General features: G+C 42.0%; 1 protein-coding gene across 3 annotated transcripts in view; it reads right to left on the bottom strand.

Moving 5' to 3' along the window:
• Positions 1 to 10,842, bottom strand: part of sulf2a (sulfatase 2a) — a 34,931-nt gene extending 24,089 nt beyond the window's left edge. For 2 of the 3 annotated variants that reach the window (XM_034868360.1, XM_034868357.1), the window contains exons 1-2: positions 10,438 to 10,842; positions 1,536 to 1,600 (exon numbers count right to left, since the gene is read on the bottom strand). The gene's annotated coding sequence lies outside the window, so the exon portion shown is untranslated. The remainder of the gene's footprint in view (positions 1 to 1,535; positions 1,601 to 10,437) is intronic. The other variant, XM_034868358.1, reaches the window with a different exon arrangement.
• Between the last annotated feature and the right edge of the window lie 14,525 nt (positions 10,843 to 25,367).

Below are 25,367 nucleotides of genomic sequence, written 5' to 3' on the forward strand. Positions count from 1 at the left end.
CCCTTTGTCACTGACAAGATATCAAAAGCACCTAATGCAACCAGCTGCAAGGAATGAAGAAATATCACATAACGCTCTTCATAAACAACCAGAGCTCTGTGGAAGGGACAGTGGTTTAAGAGAAGAAAACGAAAATGATGAGGTCTTCACTCGGCAGATGAACTGCTCCTTTGAAGAGTTTCTTTTGAAGACTTTTGGTTTTAATCCTGCACTGCCGAAGGCCACCTCTGCCAGCAAGAAGATGAGGAAGAAAGAAAGAGGTGAATGCTGTCCTCACGCTGAGGTTTTGAAGTGGAGATCAGTCCTCAAACAGAATAGCTTACCAAAGACACATCATTCACCTGTCTGCTCTTGCTAGTTTCACAAATACAAAAAGAAAAATCAAAGTTCAGCTCCCTCAAATGCTCTGTGAAGAAAAGTTACGTAGCCAGTCTTTTTTTTTCACCAACAAAACACTGAAACAATCATAATTATATTAGGAGCTGTTTGTAGCAAGTTGTTTGTTAATCAAGAAGGAGAACTGCTTACAGTCTTGCATACTGATGTTTTTGCAAGTGATAATGAGTCAGCTGTGCACAGCTGTGTACATAATTTGCCCACATGTGCTGAGAGCTGCTTCATCTGCTGCTATCCAACTGTTCACACAGGATGATTCTGATCGCAACAGCAACATAACATGTCACTGGTTAACAGCCAACTGGACATTGGTAAGTGGGAATGTGTCCAGATCATTTAGATTTATTGGCTCTTTAAAACACTGTTGGCACAATGTTTTTAACCGCAGTGCCTCTACTGATTTAAAACATAAATACATAAAAACATGGCCTCATCATTGGCTATTTAGTGGAGACAAAGCTAGACCAAAGCCACACGGGGTGAAGGCGATTTTTCAGCTACTGATTTAACAATTCTGAGCTTTGCAGCTTGCTCATTAATTCTTAGGACAATTTCCCTCAGCCTCATCTGACCCCCGCTTTCTGCATCTATCATTTCACTCTCTTTTCTCTTCTTTTCATAATCACCATTTGGACTGATGGTCCCAACACAACCCTGACACCCACAGCTCTCTTTGATCACCAAATCCATCTCAGTGAGGCCAACAACCATCCTCTTATTCATGCAGAATGAAATGCTAATCATTGACAGGTGGATCACATGAGGTGTGAGTTGCCTCTAGAGGTGACGAATCTATCCCCCCACAGTAAATAAAACATTGACGTAAACTGTAGCCCGCTGTTTTTCTTTCCTTTGAGGTCTGTGGAATCCATGGGAACAGGAACAATATTGCAATTTTATATGTGATACCCAGGTAGGTGGAACAATAGATACTGTAAATAGATAAATACAGTAGATAAGCAGACTGCAGGCACTGTGTTCACATGCAAAAGAAAATAAATACCAAAACCTATAGCTGTGGCAACATACACACATGCAAGTCAACTTTACATGTGCTATATGTGTGTGAGGGTGAAATGAGAGGGCAGAACGAGATTTACTTTCACACTGTTTTCACGTGTAAGAGGTAACAGCCTTACCTTACTTTCTAAAATAGCTGTCTGGTTCTCCCCTCCCACAGAAATCAGCCTCTGACTGCCAAGTTCTGTAAGCAAACACAAAGTCCAGAGTGGATGAATACTTGAAACACATGTAAGTCGAACAGAGTCAGACCATCTTGTATCTAGGCTCTTCTCTTTTTTTAATAAATCATGTCTGCATTCTGGTTCACCCTTGGCTGATGCTGGCCTGTATTTTCTCTTTCCTCCCTAACAGACACCATTAGCCATTCCTAAGTCCAGATGCAACTTCCAGTCACCACTTCTCCTCACATAGTATTCCCTGGGGATGGTGACACATCTGTTTTAGACGAATAACATTGCAACAATTTGGTAGGATTTGGAGATAAAGGACCACATATTTCAGGCAGTCTACATGGTATTTGAAAAAGCTAAAATCCATATTTGTTTGATGCTGTGACGCCTGATGGAGCAGGCAATCGTTCAGGAGCTGGTTTAATTAGACCTAGACCACACATTGATTAACAAGTGTTACATTCTTTTTATATAATAACACCCTCCAGAAATGTTTAAGTGATAGTAATAATAATTGGTTTCTGTTTGTAATGCTGTAAGCCCTGCTCACTTTCAGTCGGCCAGACAAGTAAATCCCTATACTTATACTGCTTTAAACTAGCTCTCTCGAGCAGCTGAGGTACAGAAAAATAGCTGTTTTCACCCAGCTATTTCCATTCCATCTATCTCCAACAGCCCCCATATGATCTTGTAAGCTACAAGGCCTTGTTCTGCGTCTGCCTCTGAAGACATGTTGACAGGAGTGGAGCTGTCTTATCCCTGTTTTGATTGGACAGGTGTCAGTGTGTCCAGCCTGTAAACATCTGAGTCGAGCCGAGCCAGCTTTGACATCTCCGTAACCACTCTGTAAAATCTTGGCCCTAGTCTCTCTCTACTGATGACGTCTCACATATGTTGTGTGTAGTCTTTGGAGAAATGCTATGCACCCAACAATGTGGTGATGCACACACAAATGTTATGTTCAGAAAGGCTAAAAATACACTGGAGAACCGTGTAAACCCACAAGTATCTCACTGCCAAGGCATACCTCTGGCCCCAGCTGCTCTCTGCCCAGCCCAGCTCTGCCAGCCACTCATGGGCATCAAAGTGAGTGGGGGCTGGACACCTGTGCCTGTCTATCTTTCTGGAGAAATATAAAGGCCTAAGAACTCTGTCAAGGCTTGCTTTTCACTGGGAAGCCTATTTGTAGGTAGCTTAAAACAACTGAAAGCAAGGACATAATATGGAGGAGAAATTGACAAGACCTGATATGTACTTGCTTATATCCTATAGACCTTCAACAATTAATGTTAAAAATCCTCTCAGCTAAGCAATCTACCTGTCTCTTAGACCCCATCCCAACGAGGCTACTCAAAGAAGCGTTACTAGTGGTTAACACTTCATTACTAGATATGATCAATATGTCTTTATTAACAGTTTATATACCGCAGTCATTTAAAGTAGCTGTTCTGAAAAAAGACAATCTCGATCCTGAGGTCATAGCTAACTTTAGAGCTATCTCTAACCTTCCCTTTTTCTCCAATATCCATGAGAAGGTAGTTGCCAGTAAGTTATGTTATGTGTTATCTGTAAAGTTTCTCGAGATAACTCTTGTTATGATTTGATACTATAAATAAAATTGAATTGAATTAGTTGTATGCAACAATACAAACCAGTAGACGCATCATTTATTTTGACAGGATTTTTTTGGCCAAAGATGACATCTAAATAAACTTGCAGTATTCAGCAGACACCGCAGGCTGCAAATGGAAAAAGTGATTTACTTTCCTTTTCTCTCGCTAAAATAAAAGGAGTGACAGATTTAATATAAATAAGCAGAGAGGGGGAGGAAGAAAGGGAGATGATTTGAGAAGGCTGTGGGTGACAAGGCACTGTGACAACCGTGGCAACTGAGAGAAAATGCGACACCTGGCCTTGTCCTTGATGTGAATAAGAGGATGATACATCAAAAAGTGACAGGGCAAAAAGATGGCTATTACCCAGGCGAAGAGGAAGATAAAGAGGAAAAATAGGAGTAAGTAACTATTTTTAGCAGTGGTGTAAAAATACGCCATGGTTTCATTTAATATTCCTTTCCATAAAGCCCTCCTGTTCATAAATCAGATTTTATTAGGTGCAATAATCTCCTGTTCTTGCCAGAGTTACACCAAAACTGTGATGGCATTTCAAAGCACTCCAGCAAGAGATGAAATGCCCACGTCAAGTAACAGCAATCAGGCGACTCCATCCTCTTCTGACTGAAATGAGATGGAATGAGCCGTCTGTCTGTTGACCGTGATCAAGTTTGACCGGGAGGGTAAATGAGCGCGGCCTGAGGCCGTGTTTACTTTGATTGTCTGCATTCTCCCTTTTGGGCAGGAGGCTGATTGATTTCAGTAGACTAGAACCCAGGCTCTGCCCCTATTGATCCCTCATTCCCAGCCCTGTCTCTTCTGCAATTAAGAGTTCACTAAACCGGCGCTATGGACCACTCCTAATAAATACCACCTTCCTACCAACAACTCCAAGCTGCATTCACTACGCTGTCTGTCGCTGGTGCTTTCTCACTTTATTTCTCACTTTCGTCTACTACATCTCTACTCCAGTCCTAGCTAAGGCTCAGTCACATCTGAAATATAATGGTGGAATTGATCTGGATTTTTCATATAACATTAGCAAAGAAAAAGCACAGTTCATTAAACATAAGCTTGCGGTAGACAGTCTAAATCTCTGTGGATCAATGAGAATCAATTGCTCCAACAGCAGCCAGATTTGAGGGATTAGAACCAATTGAGCTACTTTGGATATAGAAATCTGGGATGTGTCTGGGTGTCAGGCGAGGAAGATCAAAAGATGAATTAGATTAGAATTAGATCAAACACAGTCAAAAGTTGTGAGGACAGAGAGAGGAGTGTGTGAGAGTGGTCGATGTAAGAGAAACAGAAATCCAGACGTGGGAGCCAAAAAGCTGTGTGACTCAGAATCAATTTAATTTGCCAGGTAGAGTACATATACAGATACAAGGAATCTGCCTGTGTTTCTATCTTTCTCCAGCGCTATTGGCACATAAATCTCTTGATCTGGGCACCTTGAGCGTGCAGTCAGAAAAAAGCAGTTCAGACACAGGCCAGTTATGCCCCAACGCACCCGCCCTTAAACCCATAATCCCACTTCTTTGCTGGAGTGAGAAAATCCAATTTCAGAGATCTGTAATTCCATAAACCTTATTAGGCACAACAATAGCTGCTATACCCTGAGGGAGAGGCATAAGGGAGGGGTCGAGGAGAGTGGGTTGCTGAAGTTATGACCAGGCCAAATGCAGCGACGGAGAGAGTGACTAACACAGAAATGGAGATTAGGTAGAGTCAGAGTGTAGCACATCAGAGAAAGAAGAAGACAGAAGTGTTCTAGCATGGACGCACTTTAGGTAAATTAGCATGAGTAGGTAAAACAGGATGAAACAGCTAACCCACTAAGATTCACAGTGTGACCTGCCAGTCACTATGTACAGTTTTCCTCACTGCTGCTGAATTCCTCACCACGTCACATTCTTCAGTGTTGTCTCAAACTTGCCACTGCTTATTTATCAAACAATCCCTTCTTTGCATTGTATATATGAATAGAATTCCAGAATAGAAAATAATCTGTTTTATTTGTTTTGGGTTACTGTGCCTTACCATCACCACTGCATCCTGTATTCATTTAATTGTAACATCAATGGGCCGCTTAGACTGCTGTTATCTGAGTGCTCTCATTGATTGTTTGCCTAAATCCAGGAGAGTGGGGTGTGTCTGTTTGTTTTGCCGTACTAATGGACACGATGTCAGCACACACACCTCAGTGGCAGTAGAGCCAATGTGCCAAGCAGTGGGGGAGACATGGTTGTAAAAAATTTAAAAAAACACAGGATGAGAGATTGATCAATAAAAACACAAAACAAATCCATACATGAGGGGCTAAGGTGAGGAAAATAATTAAAGGTGATAAATATGGTGATAAATATGGTGATGAGACTTTGCTTATCAGAGAAAAAAACAGTTTTATTTTAACTTTAATTTTAATTTGTTTTAAAAGTATTTTTGGGGGCATTTTTCCCCTTTATTAGATGACAGTGGGATTGACAGGAAAAGTGGGAGAGAGATGTGGGATTACACACAGGAAAAGGCCGCAGGTCGGACTCAAAACCGGGCAGGCTCTTACTGGGTGAGCTACATTTCGCTCCCATGAGGAATTCTAAGTAATGACAATAACACTGTTAGGGTGTCCACGTGGTACAAGCCTTCCGTAATCGCGCACGCACCCCCACCCCTCCTCCACGCAGTTGCTAGTAGCCAAGGAGAACATGGAAGATAAAAAAAAAAGGGGGACTCTTTAGAAGAGGTAATTATCTTCACTCGAGCTTCTGCGCGGTAAAGTCACCGGACCATGGGCGTAAATCTCATCTAACAGTGGGGGGGGGGGGGGAAATAAACATAAAATTTCTGAACAGCAATTTTTGAAGGGGACACAAATATTAAAGCCACAATTTTATAGAGGATATGTCTACACAGGAACGTGTTAATACTATCAGTAGTGTAGCATGGAGACTGTACCATTATCCTTATTTTCAGTGTTTCTTCTGATTCAATGAAAAAGCTGAATAAATTGACCAAAGTATTCTTCTTTAAAACCATTTATTTATTTTTAAGTTTACAATCAAACCACCAAATGCCTTAAACATAATGAGTTATTTTGAAGACGTGACCGCATACAACACAAACACAAAGCTTTTGTAGACTTTTTTTACATTAGCATTATCATAATGTAAACTTTGAGCCACTGGTAAAGCCCATCTGTTACCCTCACAGACACGCACCCCCAAGAGAAATATGAACCACACTATACATGCATACCTGTAGTAAGCACCCATTCTTATATATGTCACCCAATAATCTTGATATGAGGGCTTATTGTACTTATTGTAGCGTTTTAGAGTACTGAAAAAGGATCTTTTGTCTTGTGTCTTGTTTCCACAAATAAAAGTTACTACCAGTATGTTCTCTCATTCTCTCCTGCGGTCTGCTGGAGCGGCTGGACCAAACCACTGTGAGGGGGGACTATAAATGTTTATGGGGAGGGGGGGGTCCCGAACTCCGGACCCCCGTGGGATGTATTGTACGCCTATGCACCGGATGACACAATCTTCTGAACATAGTCATACTGAGAAATACAGAGAGAGTTGTGTGGAGCTGATAGTCTTAATTAACTTTGTAGCAACTCTTTTGACTATGGCTTGAATGTAACGGACGTTCATTAATATAAAAAAATATACACACTAAAGCTTTAAGTCTGATTTTGTCTGCCTTCCAAAATCTCCCACTCACTGCTGTCAGCATCTGCTGTTAATTCTGTAATAAATTATTCACAACTGTAACAAAATTGTTGCAAAAGGCCACCGATAACCCCAGGATCTACAAGCTGAATAAAAGAGGAGATTGGAAAACAGATTTAACACAAAATTCAGATATATAGTGACATCTTTGCTGTTTGGTATTGCAAGTGCTAAGGGGCCTCCAGCTGCTGGATCTCCTGAGACAGATAGGGCAGTGAAGCCCGTACTCTGTGGCCGGCAGGGTATAATTACATTTCCCTGCGGGGGGAAACCGCCGCTGTTGCAGCTCAGCCATATAGAGGGAAGAGACAGAAATCTGATTACACTCACACAACACAGTTGAATGGCTGTCCACCCGTGAACATTTGGAATCACACGTACACAATGCACACAGAGAAACAAGACATACAAACACACAAAATCACATGCACAGACAACTACACAGCAATGTGCTTCCTTTTATTTGCTACTGTCAGATGCAGGCTACTCTTCGCTTTCTACACAGAGTTAAGACAAGTGTTTGAGAGGCGTCATCAAAGAGCCCCTCTGTCTTTCTGTCATTAGAGTTGAGAGGAGCACCGCATTTTACACACTAATCTCCTGATCCAACCTCATCGCAGGACCCGTTAACAGCATCTCATAGATACAGATGAAGTGGGACTCAGAGGGAGCATGTGAGTGCTACTTACTTTCAGGCTACTTTTAGTGTGTTCTACAGATGAGCTGTGTGTGTGAGTAATGCAACACGAGTTATGTTCCCAGGTTCTAAGCTGAAATGTGTACAAAATAGAATTAAAATTAATGTATGTCCATTGACTAAATGTATGTGACTTTATTTCAAGATAGATATCTATTTATTCAGGAAGCGAGATTACACAGTTAATCGTGCACTGGTGACTCTGATATAACATGACATTTAATTGCTGCTTCTCCTCTTGGATGCCAGTTTGTGGTTTGTGTTTGTTTTTAAACCACAGCATCCCATTTATGTACGCCCAAAAATGGTGCTTTCTTTATTCTTTATTTTGTGTGTCTTTCTGGTGGAGTGAAACCTCTTAATGTGTGGCAGAATATTAATGCCTTGTCAAGCGTAGATGAAGAAGGAGCTATGATAACGTCAAACTGTATTTAAAAAATCTGTTTTCATCAGCTTTTATTGCATCTTCTCTTTCTGAGTATGCCAACTTTTACACCTCAGCGAAGCATAAAAAACGTTTTGTCACTATTTAAATTTTTCTTACATTCCTAGTGTTTTCCACTCAGGTTTTTAATAGGCAAATTAAAAAATGTGCATAAAAACAGCAAGTGGAGGGTGGGTGAGGGTGGAGAAGCTGTAGCTCTGAGAGGGCACAATGTAGCTAATGGGAGACATTAGCTTTAAGACCCTCTATTCTAACCTCACTGTGTCTAACCACAAAAGGTCAAGGCGGCGGTAAAACGAGCTGGCGCTGCCCCGGCCGCCTTCACGCCCGCAGAGCCTATCAAGCAGTGTCACCTTGCCTGTTGTCACTGATCTCTGCCACCTGTCACCACGCTGCCCCTGCGGCCAGGGATGCGGCTGTGTTGAAAATGGGTTTGTCGATAGCACATCCCCCTGAGAGTGGCGATGGGGGAACATGTCCTCTGCTTTCATCAACAGCTTGAGTCAACAGCTTCGGCATGCAGCATTAGCATACAATACATATTCATGCTGGTGTCTCCCTTCAACTGCATCGCCAGCCCTCCTGCACATTTTCCAGTCATTTTTTACAAACGGAATGTCAAGTGCCCCATTTTCGCAGAGTCCCACATGCCTGTTATATATTCTCTGCACGGCCACTCCAGACAACATCAACAGGTCTGAAGGTCGTGGGATCACACCCAGAGTGACTTTGTGTGTGTGTGTATGTTGTATGAGCTTGAGCACAAATGTATGCAGTGCGAGTGCAGCTATTGTACATTTGGGTTAATGCAGTGGAAATAAGTCACTATGATTTTGTCTGCACTTCCTATTACATTAGTGATTGTAACCATGCAATTAAAGTTTAGTGTATGTAAATATAAAACTGAACCAAATGTTATCTACACCTGGGTGTGTGCATGTAAGTGCATGTGTGTGTGTGTGTGTGTGAGCAGAGTGTCTAGCATACAGCTGTAGTGTTAACATGCCTGGGGACTAGCTGACAGGTAGACTAAGCAGGAGCATCCTCCTCCAGTCCACTGGCATCTCAGTGGGAAAAGAGGCCAGTTGATGTGGGGTTAGAGCTTCCATGGCAGAGTGCGTTGTGATAAATAATGAATGCTTAAAGAAATCTCTGACTCTCTTCTTTAGTTTCCATTCATCCCTGTATCCTTGCATACATTTATCCATCCACCCATATAGCTACAAACAGCAGGGGGCGTTCAGTTGTCAATATCATAAATATTTTAGCCTCCAGGTCATTGCTTGCACTCCCCCTCCACTATGCTACTCGTAACAGTCACCACTTGGTGATGACACAGCCTTTTGACCCATAAAGATATTGACAAAACACTGATAGTGAGTACATTCACTGGGGCCAGCCTTGTAGACTAAAGCTGTGCAGGCTGCTATGGGAGCAGCTGCGGCTGCCAATGTTGAAATGGCGACTCCTAAATGAATGCTGCGTGCCGGATATCTCCTCAGTTTCTACAAAAAGCTCCCCATAAGGTAAACAATCCAAAACTGCCTTTAAAAAAAATGTAATGTTTTAACTGTTGTAGCTGTTGTTTTTGCTCTAATTTCAAACCCTCACACGCATTCGCACATTGTTGGGTTTCTGTAAAGAACATCAGAGTACGGTCTAGACCTGCTCTTTTATGAAACACGCTGTGAGAAAACTGTTGTTGTGATTTGGCGCTATATAAATAAAATTTAAAAGCAATGCTGAATCAATGAATGTTCCATATTTTGAAACACCACAGACAGCAACAGGAAGACAAAAAGAACTCTTTACAAATTGGATTCAACACCAGACAGACCACAGAAAGAAATACAAAAGCTGTCTTGACTTCTTTCATTAAGTGGATTTTCACAGATTCTGAACACAATCATAACGTAATTATTGCTCTACTAGAGGATACTAATCACCTAAAAGACAGATACTTGAAAAAAAGCGAATGGAAACACAGCATGTATGTTGACAGCATCCGGCCCAAAAAACTACCAACTTCTTCCACCAGATAAACAGCATCCTGTCCACCCTACTCTGATTCAAAGCCAGATTCTCTGTAAAAAGTCCAGTTCATCTGATGACCAAGAAGTCTTATCTCTGTTACCCCGATGAGCAGCGCTGTTAGCGACCCCATGCATAAATCTCAGAGGCAAAAAGAACGGATCAGAGCATTCAAGTGTAAACTAGGGCAAAGCTTCAGCACTGTACCCTCTAGATTCGCTACTCTGGAAGCAAGTCCTGTGAAGGAACAAGTGATCCGACACTGAGGGATACACATGCTGCTCTCTGTCATCTATCACACATGATCAAACACAAATTCACACACCTGTTCTGGCCAGTCCAGTACCATCCAGTCCTGTCCGCACAGATCCGGTCTCCTGTGTTGGCAGAGTAAGGAGCTCGTCTCACCCCCACGCAGCCCGGTGCAGACAGCTCACTGTTATAGATGCACTGACAAGTGAAAGGAGGGAGGCGTGGTTTCACATGAGCTAAATAAAAGAGGGAGGAAAGAGGGAGGGCTCCCTAAATCTACAATTCAATTTTGCCCTCACTCCTTCTCTTTTATGTCTCTCTTCTTTCAGTATATTTCTGTTGGTGTTCTATTGCTTCTTCTCGTTTTCCATCTTCCTCTCTGCGTGGTATTCCTCACTGACTCTCTCTATTGCCATTAGTTTTAGTCGTGTTGCTTCCTGTTCCTTCTTTCCCCTTGTCACATTTAACTCTGCCTCTTCTTCTCTAGGTTCTCATTCATGGGGCAGTAGTGTGTGCGTGTGTGTGTGTGTGTGTGTGTGTGTGTGTGTGTGTGTGTGCACGCGCACGCGGGCGTGTGCATGTGTTGGAGAGACAGTGAAACAGGCCAGCTCCGGCCATCTGTTGGAGCCTGTGAGCTTCACCTATTCACAGTCTCATAAAGGCAGAGGCACACAGAGGAGTGAGAGAGAGAAAGGAATGGGAGGGAACAAGGGATCAATCTTAATGCTGCAAGGGTGGGGAGGGAAAGCACAGCCTGGCACACACACACCATATTTATCAGGATGGCACCTCTGTGGCGAGCTGGCGTGGGCACGCTTGCTCACTGGGTCTAGGCAGAACAGGGGATTTGGCTCATGATGCACAGGCATGCAGATAGAGGGAAATCGCACACCCCAACCCACAGACACACACAAATCCACAAAACCAATTTCCTCTTTGACAAAACAAACAGGATATATCAAGATGCATAATCCTATAAACTCAAAGAGACAAGGGAGCGGAGGACAGAGGACAAGTCTTCAAACTCACACAGACGCACACACAAAGCCTTCCCCAAATCTTTCCATCTCAGCAGAGTACATTGTCCTGCCCAGTTTAAGCCAGGTATTTCTCCTGAGTGCCGGTGTCACTTCCTATCCCTGACCAGGAGGGAGAGGTTCGGCAGAGGGTGGCGGAGGGCAGAGGCATCCATCACTGTCTGCGTCAGCTATCCCATGATGGATGCGCCTGTTTATCCATTTCTGCAGGTTATTTAGATGCAGTCACAGCCAGAGAGATTAGTGATGGAGAACCTCTCCTAACCTCTCCTCCCACCCCATCTAATCAATAACACTCTTATCTATTATCTGCATTTCGAGGTATTTCTCCATGGAAATTTGAGGCAGGGGGAGAAAGAGATTAATTGTCCACCCCCTCTCAGTGTTTTCAATTACAACGTCTGCAATGGATCATCTATCTGTCAGCTTGGCACAGTACGGTATTTGTGTCACTGCAAAGAGACAAAACCATGCTGTTTTGAAAAAAATCAAACCATGGCCATGACTGTCTCAATGCAGCAAAATAAACGATTTAGAGCGTGGGATTGCATGCCATTTGATGATAAAACAAAATGATATTTCCCGCTATAACGTCAGGTGCCTTAAACACTAATCCTGGTAAAAAAAATAATACATTTTCATTCAAAGCCAATTGGAACCATAAGCCCTTTGTAAGAATGGATCAGCCTGTTCTAATGTTATTCATAATCATCTTGACAAAATATGCTGCTAGAATTCTATTTTTTTATTTCTCCACTGTATGTATATTAGATGATGTCTGAGACTGTGGGACTGCTTACATAAAGAAGTCATCTAGCCGCTCTAACATGCTGGATTACAGACAATGCCCCAGAGACGGCCATGTTTTTCCTGTGCAGTGCTGAAATGCCAACACAGAAGCCCAGTGACACCACTTTTACATATGGTTTATTCATGCTCATACTGTGTCTGTCTTGCTCACTCTCACGCACATTTAAGCGGTGTCACACCATACCTCTAATGGAGTTTTACATTAACAGATGTATTCTCCACCAAACCAGTATATAAACAGGGTAAAGTCTCCATATGTAAACTAGACTGATTTATTTCAACTCCACTGGCTTCCGCGGTATTCCCACAGAGGGTCAGGAAGAAAAAATAGAAATGCAAAGCCAACGAACAAAAAAGATAGATGCACAAAAAGAATACAAATGTCTGCATGAAGACAGAGAGAAACATGTGCTCTTTAAAAGCACAAAAAGATTCCAGACCTTGGGGAACACATTTTTTTGCTTTTCTGCTTTCTGCTTCATTAGAGACAAAGTGGATACGGCCTTGTGCATGATAGTGCAGAGGCAGGTGTATAAATAAGAATGATTGATTTCCATTCTGATAGAAGAAAGCCTTGCTCTATCCAGGCTGAGATCTTGTCCTTGGCTGGGAGTATGCTTTCACAAATGAATTTGTTCCTTTTCTGCTCTGTGTGTGCCAAGCTGATAAAAATATCCCCTGTCAGCTGGTTGCATGACGAGGGGAGTACTCCAGTGCAAATGAGGCAGACCCCCTCACTGTCTTCTCCTCCTCACCAGCTCTATCTATCTCTGGGAGCGCTCCTCCTATTATTCTCTTGGTTTGGATAGTCCAAGGCTGACAATCCCTCAACCACCGCCACGCACACACATCCCCTACACCCTGCCCTCCATCCATTCTGTGATTTTCTACGTGTGTGTGTGTGTGTGTTTGCAAGTGGGTCCTGTGCAAAGACAGCTCTACATCACCATGACTACACCACAAAGAGAAGCCGAGATAGAGAGAAAAACAGAAAGTGAGAGCCCAGGAGCTGACAATGTGGGGACTCAAGGACACAGGATTGACACAAGTGAGGATGAGAGAGCAGTCCTGCAACCATGAAACAATTGTTCTGAAAGTAGCACAGTGGCTGCTGCAGGTAGAAATAGTCAAATGGCCATCTAACCTCTGAGCATGTGGCTTCAGAGGCAAACTACCACATCATCCTGCTCACTTTGTATAGTCTCAAACATACTTTAACCATGTCTCCAGTGGGTGTTAATATACAATGACCAGACAGACACTACACACACAAACACAGAACATTAAACAAATGTCCAGAGGACAGCTTTCTTGGCTGACAGAATGCTACAAATGCTGTTTCCATGTTGCAGAAGGTCGTCAAAATGAGCTGAATAGCCTGACATAATTACATCCTGGCAATGATGCAGACCACACATAGTCCTGTCATGTCTACTGTATTCTCCTCTTGTTTGTTTATTTCATCCCTCCTGTCACCGTCACATCACACACTCCCATTGAAAATATAAATAGTTAATAAGTCCGTTATGAGCAACCATCATTTTCCAGCAGTTAGTTCCATATCCTGAAGTGATGCTATAATTCATTCATGGGTGCCCCACGACTCAGAATTGTACAATTAAAAAGAATAGAGGCTTGAGCAAAGTTTCCTGCATCGCAGACTTCAGATGTAATTGCTAAGCTTTTGGTCACAGATATTTTCAGACTAAAGAACGTCTAAATAAGTCTCTGACTAAAAGCTCTGCAATGAAATCTCCGAAAGAAAGCCATTATCGTCATTAATTGTAATACAGAGGGTAGATTTCCTACCTATTTATATATATATACACATATGTAACTGGGACACCATATTATTGGGATACCGTTCATATATACTTCCTTTATTGTGCTTTGAGTATGTTGTGTTAACCTAAGTTATACTTAACACAACGCAATGCAAAATTAAGAACTAGAAACCATCTTGTAATGGGTTCACACCAGCAGCGACGCAAAATCAGGCCAGGGGCCTGAAGTGGGGGGCCCCAATGGCCGCTACCCACCCCTCTACTTCCAGCGCCCTTGCATGGACCACAGCCATCTTCAAACTCGCCCTTCATTTTGATCTCAACTACACACGTTATTAGTTACTCCTGTGTTTGACCAGTCACCATTTCTTTGGAAAAACAACCTTTTTAGCTAAAATGTTTTCATTTTTTAAAGTTTGTTCCCAAGGTGAAGCTTCGTCGAGATCCCACATGGCTTGTTTAATTCCTTGTTAGTACAAAACAGTACACTACATTGGTTTCTTGTCTACTATATCTGCCAAAACACAGTGCTGTCAACATAAGTACATGGTGTTTTCACACATAGTAGAATTGGGGCATCCTGTCTCAGTAAAGGAGCACATGTTAGATGATCCGCCAGCAGGGGGAGGTGTACTTAGGCCTTGAAGGAATACATCTTCCACAGTGCATCAGGGGTGTAAAGAAATGCATCACATTGAGGTGGCAAACACAACTGCTCTGATTAGAAGGGTGGGGTAATATCAGATTAATATATCATTGTTTTCAATGAAATAGTAAGGCTGAAAACTGTCTGCTACCTTTCTGTTTTTTGTTTCTATTGTCTCATGTTCTTGCACATACTGAGCTGTCTTTGAAACCAGAGTTGGCCTTTGAAATAGGGCTTTGTTGTAAGAAAGACAAAACTAATTGAAAAGCTGTTGGATTACATCTAACATAGTGCAGCTTTATATATCTTTTCTCTAGGTTTTGAAAGAAAACAAATGTCTTCTGCAGATGGTCAACATAACTAATAAAGTTTATTCCACTTGATATGCCTGTTCATTAATTCAGAGTAAAGGAAGTTGTGGTATATAAAAAATATATATATATATATTCAGGAAAGATTGGATACATGCACACGCACACACACACACACAGACACACACAGAGACACACACACACACACACACACACACACACACCACCGTTTCCCATCTGTCCATGAGCAGCAAGCATTGCAGAGGATAGGGAACCATTAACAGACCGTGGGATCCACAGATCAAAGAGCACCCCCCCCCCCCCCCCCCCCCCCCCCCCCCCCCCCCCCCCCCCCCCCCCCCCCCCCCCCCCCCCCCCCGTAAAAGTCTGTGGTCCCGAGGAACACAAGCCTCTATGGGCAAGCCCCAGCATCACATTTCCAGCTAATTAACTAAATCCCGTTTGACGCCGTGTTATTTGTATTCCTAATGTACAGCACTCTGTGTAATATTTGCCACACATTCAATGAGAAGCACTTGTGGGTTTGTCTAACAAGGCACCCCAGTGTTTTTAGCAAGAATACATTCCTAATCACTTTAAAACATTGTGAGGCGGCTACACAAAGGAGTTGAATAACTCTGAAACAGGACTGAATTTTACAATACAATTTAATTAAATGAAATGTTTGTACCATAGACTGTATAAAACAGGTTTGTATTTATGCATACAACATACAGTCCCTTACTAAAAAGATGCATCACAAGTTTCAAGTGCCCTCCAATGCTGCCTTCCAATCTCAGCACTTACTGGAGTAAGAGAACGGTCTGAATTATAAATCAAGGGGCTTTAAACGGCTATGTAGATTAGCAAGCAGCCATGTTTGGTGTCCTCAATAATTAATTACTTGTTTGTACCAGTGTGGACCTCGCTTATTTTTTTGTGTGACACTCTGTGTCTGAAAACATACACTCACTGGCATGCAATCAGGAGTTGTCAGGGTGGGAGGAGGGCTCCTGAACAACCAGAAAGAAAGATTACAAAAAACGTTCAAATGTGAGGATGTTGGGGTGCCTGGATAGCTCTCCTGGTAGAGCATTCACCCCATGTACAGGGGTTGAGTTCTTGTTGCAGTGGCCGTAAGTTCGACTCCGACCAGCGGCCCTTTGCTGCATGTCACTCCTTCTCTCTGTCTCACTTTCTCTCTCCTCCCTTTCACTTCAGCTGTCCTATGTGATAAAGGCCTAAAATGCCCAAAAAATTATAAAAACAATAAAAAAATGTAAGGATCACCAGAACACTAGAGAACTGTTTGTAACTTAAAATAATGTTTCCAAAATCGTAACAGGCACTCTGCATTCGCTTTGCGGCTCTCTACCGGCTATAACCGCACTATGCAAGTTTGCCAGATTGGGTAGCGGCTCTGTAGTTCGAATGCGACATAGGTTTTCTAGTGTTTCTTTAAATAGTCCCATGGCGTGAAAAGTTACTTTGTGAGATTTTTTATAACATTAGTATGAGTTCCCTCAGCCTGCCTATGGTCCCCCAGTGGCTAAAAATGGCGATGGGTGTAAACAAACCCCGGGTATCCTGCTCTGCCTTTGAGAAAATGAAAGCTCAGATGGGCCGATCTGGAATCTTGCCCCTTATGACTTCATAAGTGCCAAGGTTACCTCCCCTTTCTCTGCTTTGTCCAGCCAGAGAACCTGGCCCACCCATGAGAGAGAGAGACATCATGGCTTTTTAGATTTGGGTCAGGTTAATTAAGATGGGTATGGTTAGGCACTATGTGGGTCAGACAATTGGTGATTGAGTTTCAGCACCCTGGCAGCATATGGATTACTCGTTAAGTAACACCAGCCAGCTATAGCAGACTTACACCTGTACAGCAGACTGTTTCAACACAGCAGACTATGTTGTCTCTCCATCGTGTCTGAAAAAAAATGTAAAACAGACCTCCTCTCCTTATGTCAGCACTCTGGCCATCCCTCCATGGCTACCCTGAAACAGCCATGTAAGCAGACTAAAGACAAGGGAAAAAAAGGGGGAGGACACAATAGCATCTCCCTCTCCCCTGTGAGGAGCAAAATGACGAATTGTGTAAAATCTGGCACCTTATATTAAAAAAGGCAGAGATTAAGCCAGCAACGCAAAAGGAAGAAAAGAGCTGATGCCGACAGAGTAGAGAAGAGCCCATTAGAGAAATGCTCCTGTCTGTCGTTCTGTCTAGCTGGGTGACACCTCGCCCTTTAACGAGCTGTCTTAAGTCGAACAGGAGAAATACCAACACAATAAATTATCAGGCTCATCGCTTCGTGTTTGCCTCCACTCAGATACGGCTGAGTAATCCTTCCATATCGCCTCGCTACATCCAGAATGAGATTCTGTCGAATCACATTCTTCAATACTTCGGTCCATTTGCATTGCTACGTTCAGTGTTTCCAGTCGAACTGGTGACATGTTTCCCTGCAGTTAATTAGATTTTGAAATTACTTTTCTGAAAAGAAAGAAAAGAAATATGATTTCTTCTCTACTTGGTCTTCTTTCCCATTTGGAAGTGACAAGATTAAATAGTGTATAAGGGTAATTGCATGGCAGTGTTGGAATTGGAGCTTGAGAGAGAAGGTATTTTTGCAGTTAAGGAGCTAATACTCTATTCCAATTTCAGTCTGTTTAGCATGCAGGCTCTGAACTGTTCCCTCTGACATAGCAAACCTCATTAAGATAGAGCAAACTAACTCACTTGAGGGTGAAAGCTAATTCTTCGTATCTTTTTTTCTTCACCTTTGAGATATAGAGACAAACCAAAATTGGGTCTTCTGGGTATACCCACATGAAGGTAGAGCTCTTCCCAGCTCTTATCATAACACATTTACTGTAGATTAAAGAGAAGATGGGAGATGACATTACCTTAAGATACCTTTGAACTGGTGCTGCCAGAAATAGAGGCTGAGCCTTTGTACTGGTCTGGACAAAACTGTCAAGAGCATGGACATCTGAGCTGTATGGGCTCATTCCACTCATGTGTCTATTCCTGCTGATAAAGCACACCTAACCTTTTATGAAGCAGAGGAAGAGAGGGCAGACGAGCAGAGTGGAAAGCAAAGAGAGGAGGTAAGAAGTATAGAGGGAGAGGAAAGAAAAGAAAGGCCGATGCTTGCGATGGGCAGACATCCATTAACCAAGCACTCAGCACGGGATATGGCATTTACAGAGACCAACCAAATGCCATGGCAATTAATCAGGGCCTTGAATGCCAGGTGTATCAATACCTTCCTTGTACACAGTCATGGGTACACACAGAAAGAAACACACGCGCACACACACACACACACACACCCACACACACACACACCTAAAAAAGAAAAATATATATACACGTATCAGTTTTTAATGAAGAACACTATGGATAGAGCAGTGTGTATCTTACGTTAATAATATTTCTATATCTCAAACTAGGCCACACACAGAGAAATCGAATGAATACATAACTAACACAATCATAGACTGAGGCCTGGGAGATGGCACACATTTAACTCTGCAGGGAGTTGCAAATTGCTTTTGAATAACCAAGGTGTAATTGACAGGAAAATAATGCTCTGTCACTTCGCCAGCGTGGCTGTCATTAACACATTTTTCATTTTGTACATGCTCCAAGGCATTATTGTTTTGTTGGCCCCGATCCCTCCCCGGTGGAGTGAATATGTTATAAAATGGTTGTGAGCAAAATGTTGTTAGCTACACAATGCTCCCTGAGGGGTACAAAACACAAGAACAATTGGCTCATTAGAGGCAGAAACACTACAAACTACAATATGGCTGAAACACACTCAGAGGAGACGCAAAGTCAGCAAGTGAAGAGCACATATGGCTAGATAGGAGGGCGTAGGGGGGAGACAAAGGCACACCAACAGAGGAGAAGCAAGTTTGTATTCAAGCTCAGTGTGCACACTGCAGAGATGAAGTGACATGAAGAGGCTGAAGAGCGATGTGTTACACATAATTGATTATAGCTACTTTACTACCTTCAAAAACCTATTGTATGCCTATAAAGAGGTGGAATGTAACTATATCTACTAAATTTGACATACTTGTACTTAAGTATTAACATTTTATGCAACTTTTTCTTATTTCTACTTAGACAAATATTGCACTTTTTACAATTTTACAATTATTTAGTTAGCTTTTTCTTTCTTTTTAGATTGCAATACCAGTTTTGTCAAGTAAAATCATGTATCTCCCAATTTGTTGATTTTGAACTAGTCTGGATCAACTGTCACAGACTGTCTGGGACCTCTGGATTCCGTGTGTGTGTGTGTGTGTGTGTGTGTGTGTGTGTGTATGTGTCCATCAGCAGGGGCGTGGTTCTACAGTCGTAACCAGGCACACGTGAGTTCCATTTACCATATCAGCTCTCCACTCACTCTTGCCAGATTGTTTCTGCTTTCTACGTGGTAGGTCTTCAGGCTTAAAACTCCACTGAGGAATCTAACTTTGACCCATTGTTGCAACTCTGCTGAAAATAAGCTCACCTGTGTCTCTTCCGTCTCCAGCACCTGCCTAAACTGAGCCTGCCTCCTGCTGATCCTCTGCCATTTCCTGCCACAAATTCCCCACCACTAGATGCCATCTGCTTCCACCTTGTTTTTCTCACTTCAATTGCAAGTACAGAGATGAAATGAAACTTCAAACTCCAATCCAATGGGCCTGAGTCTGAATTTGCTTTTGAGGTCCAAACTAGGAGCGAATCGTGACATCAGCTGCAGTATGTTTCAGGATAAAGCCTGATGCACCAGGTGAAACTCAACTTTTGCTCTCTGTGTGTTGCTGTTCTCAGAATCTCTTCACTTCGGGAAACAACAACAAACTTGGAGAAAACAGAAAACATGGAGGAGCTGTTAGACAACACTAGCTCCAGAAAGATCTTGGCAAATTAAAGGTTGCTTTCTATCTTACGGCAAAACTTCCTTTGTGAAGTTTTTTATTGGAAGTGAAGTTTTAAAGTCGCAGTTCCATTGACGTTCATGTGATACTTTAACACCTTACTGCTAATACAAGATACTTTTTCTTTAGTACAAAATGTAGATAAAGGACTTGTTTTTTCATTGTCATACTGATATTGTTTAAGTAGTCCTCCTTGTAATCAATAATCCAATTGTAATCCGTATTTACCTACCTTGGATGAACTCTGCAGTGTCTCTCTGGTTGAGACTGAGACCTGCATCAGACTGAGCTTCTTCACAGACAGTGTTTGTCACAGGACATCTATAAGATGATTCACGAAGTATCATTCAAAGAGTGAATGACCTTACTGTGAGAGCAACAGTGAGACAGAGATGTCCCAAATGCCCCTGTCCTAACAACTGGCCAAACCGTGTGTGTGTGTGTGTGTGTGTGTGTGTGTGTGTGTGTGTGTGTGTGTGTGTGTGTGTGTGTGTGTGTGTGTGTGTTTGCGTCTGTGTCTGCGTCTTAGAGATCTTTGGGCAGCCTGGAATAAGCACAGGCTGGTACAGCTCTTAAGGTCTCTACTGTTTTGTTCAGAGATTAGAGTAATAGTTTCCAGCACGTCATCTATTATTCATTCAGTCTTTTGAATCGCCAAACATCACAGTCTATTAATATCAAGTTCACAGATACAACTGCAAACACTTGAATTCAGTCATCTGACTTAACTTTTTAAAATTTTATACATCTCTTGAGTAACTAGTAACATCCTTTGAACCACACTTGAAACGTTACACGAATTGCTTGTTTACAGGTGTTGTGAGCTATAGCTAACGGATGGTCACTAGGTTGATAACGTTTGGTCTTACCTTTTCTTTGGCATTGTGAATGTTTTGAAGACGTTTTGCAAACCCCTTGACACACTGGTGAACCGCAAATCATTACTGAAATCACATTAACACATCTGTGCCATGTTCTACCTGTGTGTATCTTCAACCCTTTCTCCTGTCCGGTTTAAGCGTGTCGCGCAGCGACCTCTACAGAGTGTTAACGACGTCTAATGTCACTCTCATGAGACTGCTCCTAGCTCTGTGGAAATAGGTCTAGCACTACGAGACTAAAGTGACTGACCAGAGACAGCATATTTATAATGAGGATTGTTCTTGGGTCAGGGTACTAAAATATACTCCGTTTTTAGTTTGTTTTTGTTTTCTAAAGTGAGGCCGTCGAGCAAAACGCAGGCTAACGGCTTAGTCAGCGCATTGATATTTGAATTGTTATCCGGTCACCGGTTTAACACATTACTTTGATTAATGATTTTAACATAGACAATTAAAAAGGATTTTACCACACAGTCAGTGACTGTAGGATTTTTCCATTAGACATGTTGAGTTCCCATAGCAGAAACATTAGCATGTTTGCTGCCAAATGAAATCTTGAACTTAAAAACACTAACATTCTTTCCATTATATTTTACTTATCCATTTGACACACAAGAGGGCGCCACCAACTTGTATTATTTTCACAAGCAGTACAAAAGTCCAAGCAGACCGGCAGGCAGGACTGGCTTTAGTTTTTAACAATACAATTTACAATTTGCCAATGTATCTGTCATTGTAAGATGTATTTCTGAATAATATGGGTAAGTGAATTTTTAAATCTAGGTTATGTAATGAATATAGGCTACATCAAGTAGTTAAACACTTAATGAACAAATTGAGAAGATAAAGTAAACATTAAGGGCTGGTGTTTTTTAGGTATAACCATAACATAGTCTGGTCCATCCATAGCTGCACTCTGTCTTTACAAATAAAACAATCAAAGGACAATACCATTTAGACAAATCAGGAAACTCCTTTAGACATCTTTCAGATTGATCTGAAAGGTTAGATTAGCCAGTTTATAACCACAATTAATTTATGCTGCCTGCATCATTGGAGAGTGAATTGCTGCTTCTGTTTATGACTTGTATTGATCGGATTAACTGAATTGACCCTAACCTTGAGTGAGAAATCACAGCCCAAGAAGATTAGCATGATAAACACCCTCTATCTATCCATTACAGCTGCAAAGCAATGGGTGTAAATGAGACATGACAGCAGCATCTGACATCCATTGCCACAGAGGCTAGAGAGGGAGTGTGTGTACGTTTTTTTTATTTGTGTGTGTGGGAGAGCAGGAGAGAGAGGAGTGCAGTAATAACCTGTGGATAACTTCTCTGAGTCAACATCAAGACTGTGTTTATTTTTCATCAGTTCCCAGAGGCACTGAGCTCCTGAAGGAGGGGCCTCATACACATGAACAGCATCTTATCCAAACAACAAGCTCAACTTTAACGGTCCTATTTTTAGTCCTGAAAATTACTGTAACAATGAAGACCAAATGATGGTTTCACTCTCAGTGTTTGCGTGTTTTCTCGAGGTGATTGCAGGTAGAGCCTTTGCAGATGGAACAACAGCCTACACCCAGAGAGAGGAGCCCATAATCTCTTTAAATACAATATGTCTCTGAGAATTGTTGTTATGATTGCCAATAGAGCTGTTATTAGAAGCATTACCATGAGCTTGACAGATACTGTCTCCTGACAATGGTTTGGTTCCCCGTCACAGGCACATTGAGGTGGCTGATGACAACAACAGCTGGGTGATAGATGATACATGTGCATCATTTTAGTGTTGAACTGTGTTAATCAAAAGTAAGAAGAGATCAACCATGAGGGAAATTGAAAGGTGCAGCTGAAGAGATTAGAAGTTGAGTGAAAGGTTAAGTGACACCTGCAACAGTTTACAACTGAAGCTGTTGCACAGTAAAGCATTTTACACAGTCACTGTTTTGGAAGGTACCACCTCACACACACACACACACACACACACAAGATATATGTATGTACATGGGCCAGATAAGGTAGAGGCAAACTGTGAGAGAGTAAACTGTTTTGACATACTACGGGGTCAATGAGCAACTTTGAGTAGAATGACATTTTTGAGGCTGACATCCAGTTTTTCTTTTTAGATCCATTGAAACAACAAACATGTCTCCTGGTAATGTATGGAGTGTTTTATAGTAAAATAGATAAAACGTTTATCTGTGATGTGATACAATTTTGTGTAAGATATATGTCGTAAAGTGAGTGAGCTCACTATTACATGTCAGTTACACAGCAATATGTATACAGTTTGCTAACATTAACTATTAACCACCAAAAGCTATCGGTCATATCACAATAAATGAGGCTGTAAACAATAAGAGCAAAACCCATCAGTGCATTGTAATGATCAAGGGTATGTGTAATTGCTAATAAATTTAACTTAGCATTTTCAAAAGTTACATCTGTGGAAATATGTTGAAGCAGCATTTCAGTATTTGTTGATTTGATCAAACCAAGCAGATTATATCATTCACTCAACTATTCTCACCTATGGCTGTGCAACTGCTTTTCCTTACACCTCTTTTTATAACTTTATCACCACTTTATCAGCAGTCAGATCATAAACACAACACTTCTCACCTACTGGAGCAGTCTGATTGCTTTTCTTCATACCTGACTTTATCACCAGTCAGAGTTAACAATCTGATAATGTAAAGCCTGTGTTTACCTAACTCTCTGAGCTCAAACACATCTATACCAGTCTGCTGTTGAGCCTCTCCCAGTGGGGCGCTTGGCAGGCCTGTGTTGACAGTGGTGTTGCCTCGGTAAGCCTGATGATTCACACACAATATTGTGCCAATCTGCAGGTCTCAACACACACCAACGGGGCACACGCCTAGCCAGCCAGCTGGTGGTTTATTGTGCAACGATGGGACATGGGACATGGGATATGCATTGAGTTTTAAAACAACAAAATCCAATGAGCTACCTTTTAGTATGGTTTACAGTAGGTCGCTAGGCATTAAAGTCTATTTGTGGCTGTCAGTGGGGAAACTATAGGCATGTCAGCAGCGTTTTGACCACTGCTATGAGTGTCAGTGTTTTAGCTTTTGTTGGTGACTAATAGAAGGTATTTGTACTCTCTGGAGACAACATGTCCACTCGAGCTTTGTCATGTGAGAGAGCTGAGCAGACGGTTTGCACCTGTGATCGAAAGCCGGGATAGGTCACCTCTATCACTTGCGACTACTCGTTGTCTTTCAATTTCACAGAAACTCCCTCCCTCTTTTGTATCTGGTGTTTTTTCTCCATTCTCTCACCCTCAGTATCTGTCCTGTGACTAGGGTGGGAATCAGAGCCGATTCAGGTGGTGAGAGGATGTGCAAGGTTCAACCAGAGTGAAACGTGAGAGGGACAGAAGATCTTTCAGACAGACCAGGAACACTGTTTGTTCTAATGGCTTCCAGAGAAGGCTACAACCAGTGCTATCCAGATGTTTTTCTTTCTTTCTTTACATCTTTCTTTCTTAAATGAATATTACCATGTTTTACCCAAGTGGGTGGATAATTTGTTCCATTTGAGGGGAGGGGGAGGCAAGCAGGCGACAGTCAGGCGAGCAGCCTCACAGGTTCAGGCCTTGTTGTAAGAGTATCATGTAGCTTTTACGACTTGTTTAACACCAGAGAGTTGAACGCTGCCATTTATCCCAGGGTGTATGACACGGTGTGAATAAGATAGGGTGTACACGGCAGTAAAAAAAAAAAAAAGCTTGTGTTTATTATTGGGAGAGAAAATCAGGCTATGTGGAAAGAAAGAGAGGTCCCTGTTTTTCCGCAGTAAATTACACTGACGCCTGCCTCTCTGGAACTACTGAAATTGTTTCGTCAATAACTTTCCACTCTTTACTCTAAGAGGGAGACACTATTGTGATTGTTCTCATGTGCCAAGAGGAAACCATGATACATGCTGTTTACTGAATAAGCAGATATACAGATATTTAAAACACCTACTGTTAAGACAAATTAATGATTTGCATAACAATGCATGTCTCAGCTAGAAAGTCGAAGTTTCTATCTGCCTCCCTAAACCATCTGACCAGCCAAAACATATTTATCTTATGGAGCTGAGTGCTTCATCCATCATGTTGGTGTAATGAGAGATAACACATATGTCTGTGTTTGCACATGAACGGCTTCCATACAAAGGCAACAGTGCTCCCTTATACGAGGTATATGTGAGAAAGCTAAGAAAAAGCAAGATCAGCATTAGAAGCTTTACCTCTTCGTGTGAGATAAATGGTGTGTGTGTGTGTGTGTGTGTGTGTGTGTGTGTGTGTGTCTGTGTGTGTGTGTGTATTTGCAATCTCTTCAGCAGAACACAGAACATTTATTCTGACAGCAACTAACAGGAGCCGCCATTAAAACAAGGCTGTGTGTGAGACAGTGAGTATGGGAGATAAAATGTTTATCACACTGCTGTTTATCATGTACTGTATGTCGGAGCCAATATATTTATATGACCACTCTTTGGCTCAGGAGCCTGATCCACAATTTCTTGAAAGATCACTAGAAGGTCCCCCTGTGAACACTTAGGCTTTGACTTTCAG

Source organism: Etheostoma cragini, chromosome 4, assembly GCF_013103735.1.
Source record: "Etheostoma cragini isolate CJK2018 chromosome 4, CSU_Ecrag_1.0, whole genome shotgun sequence".
Taxonomy (NCBI): domain Eukaryota; kingdom Metazoa; phylum Chordata; class Actinopteri; order Perciformes; family Percidae; genus Etheostoma; species Etheostoma cragini.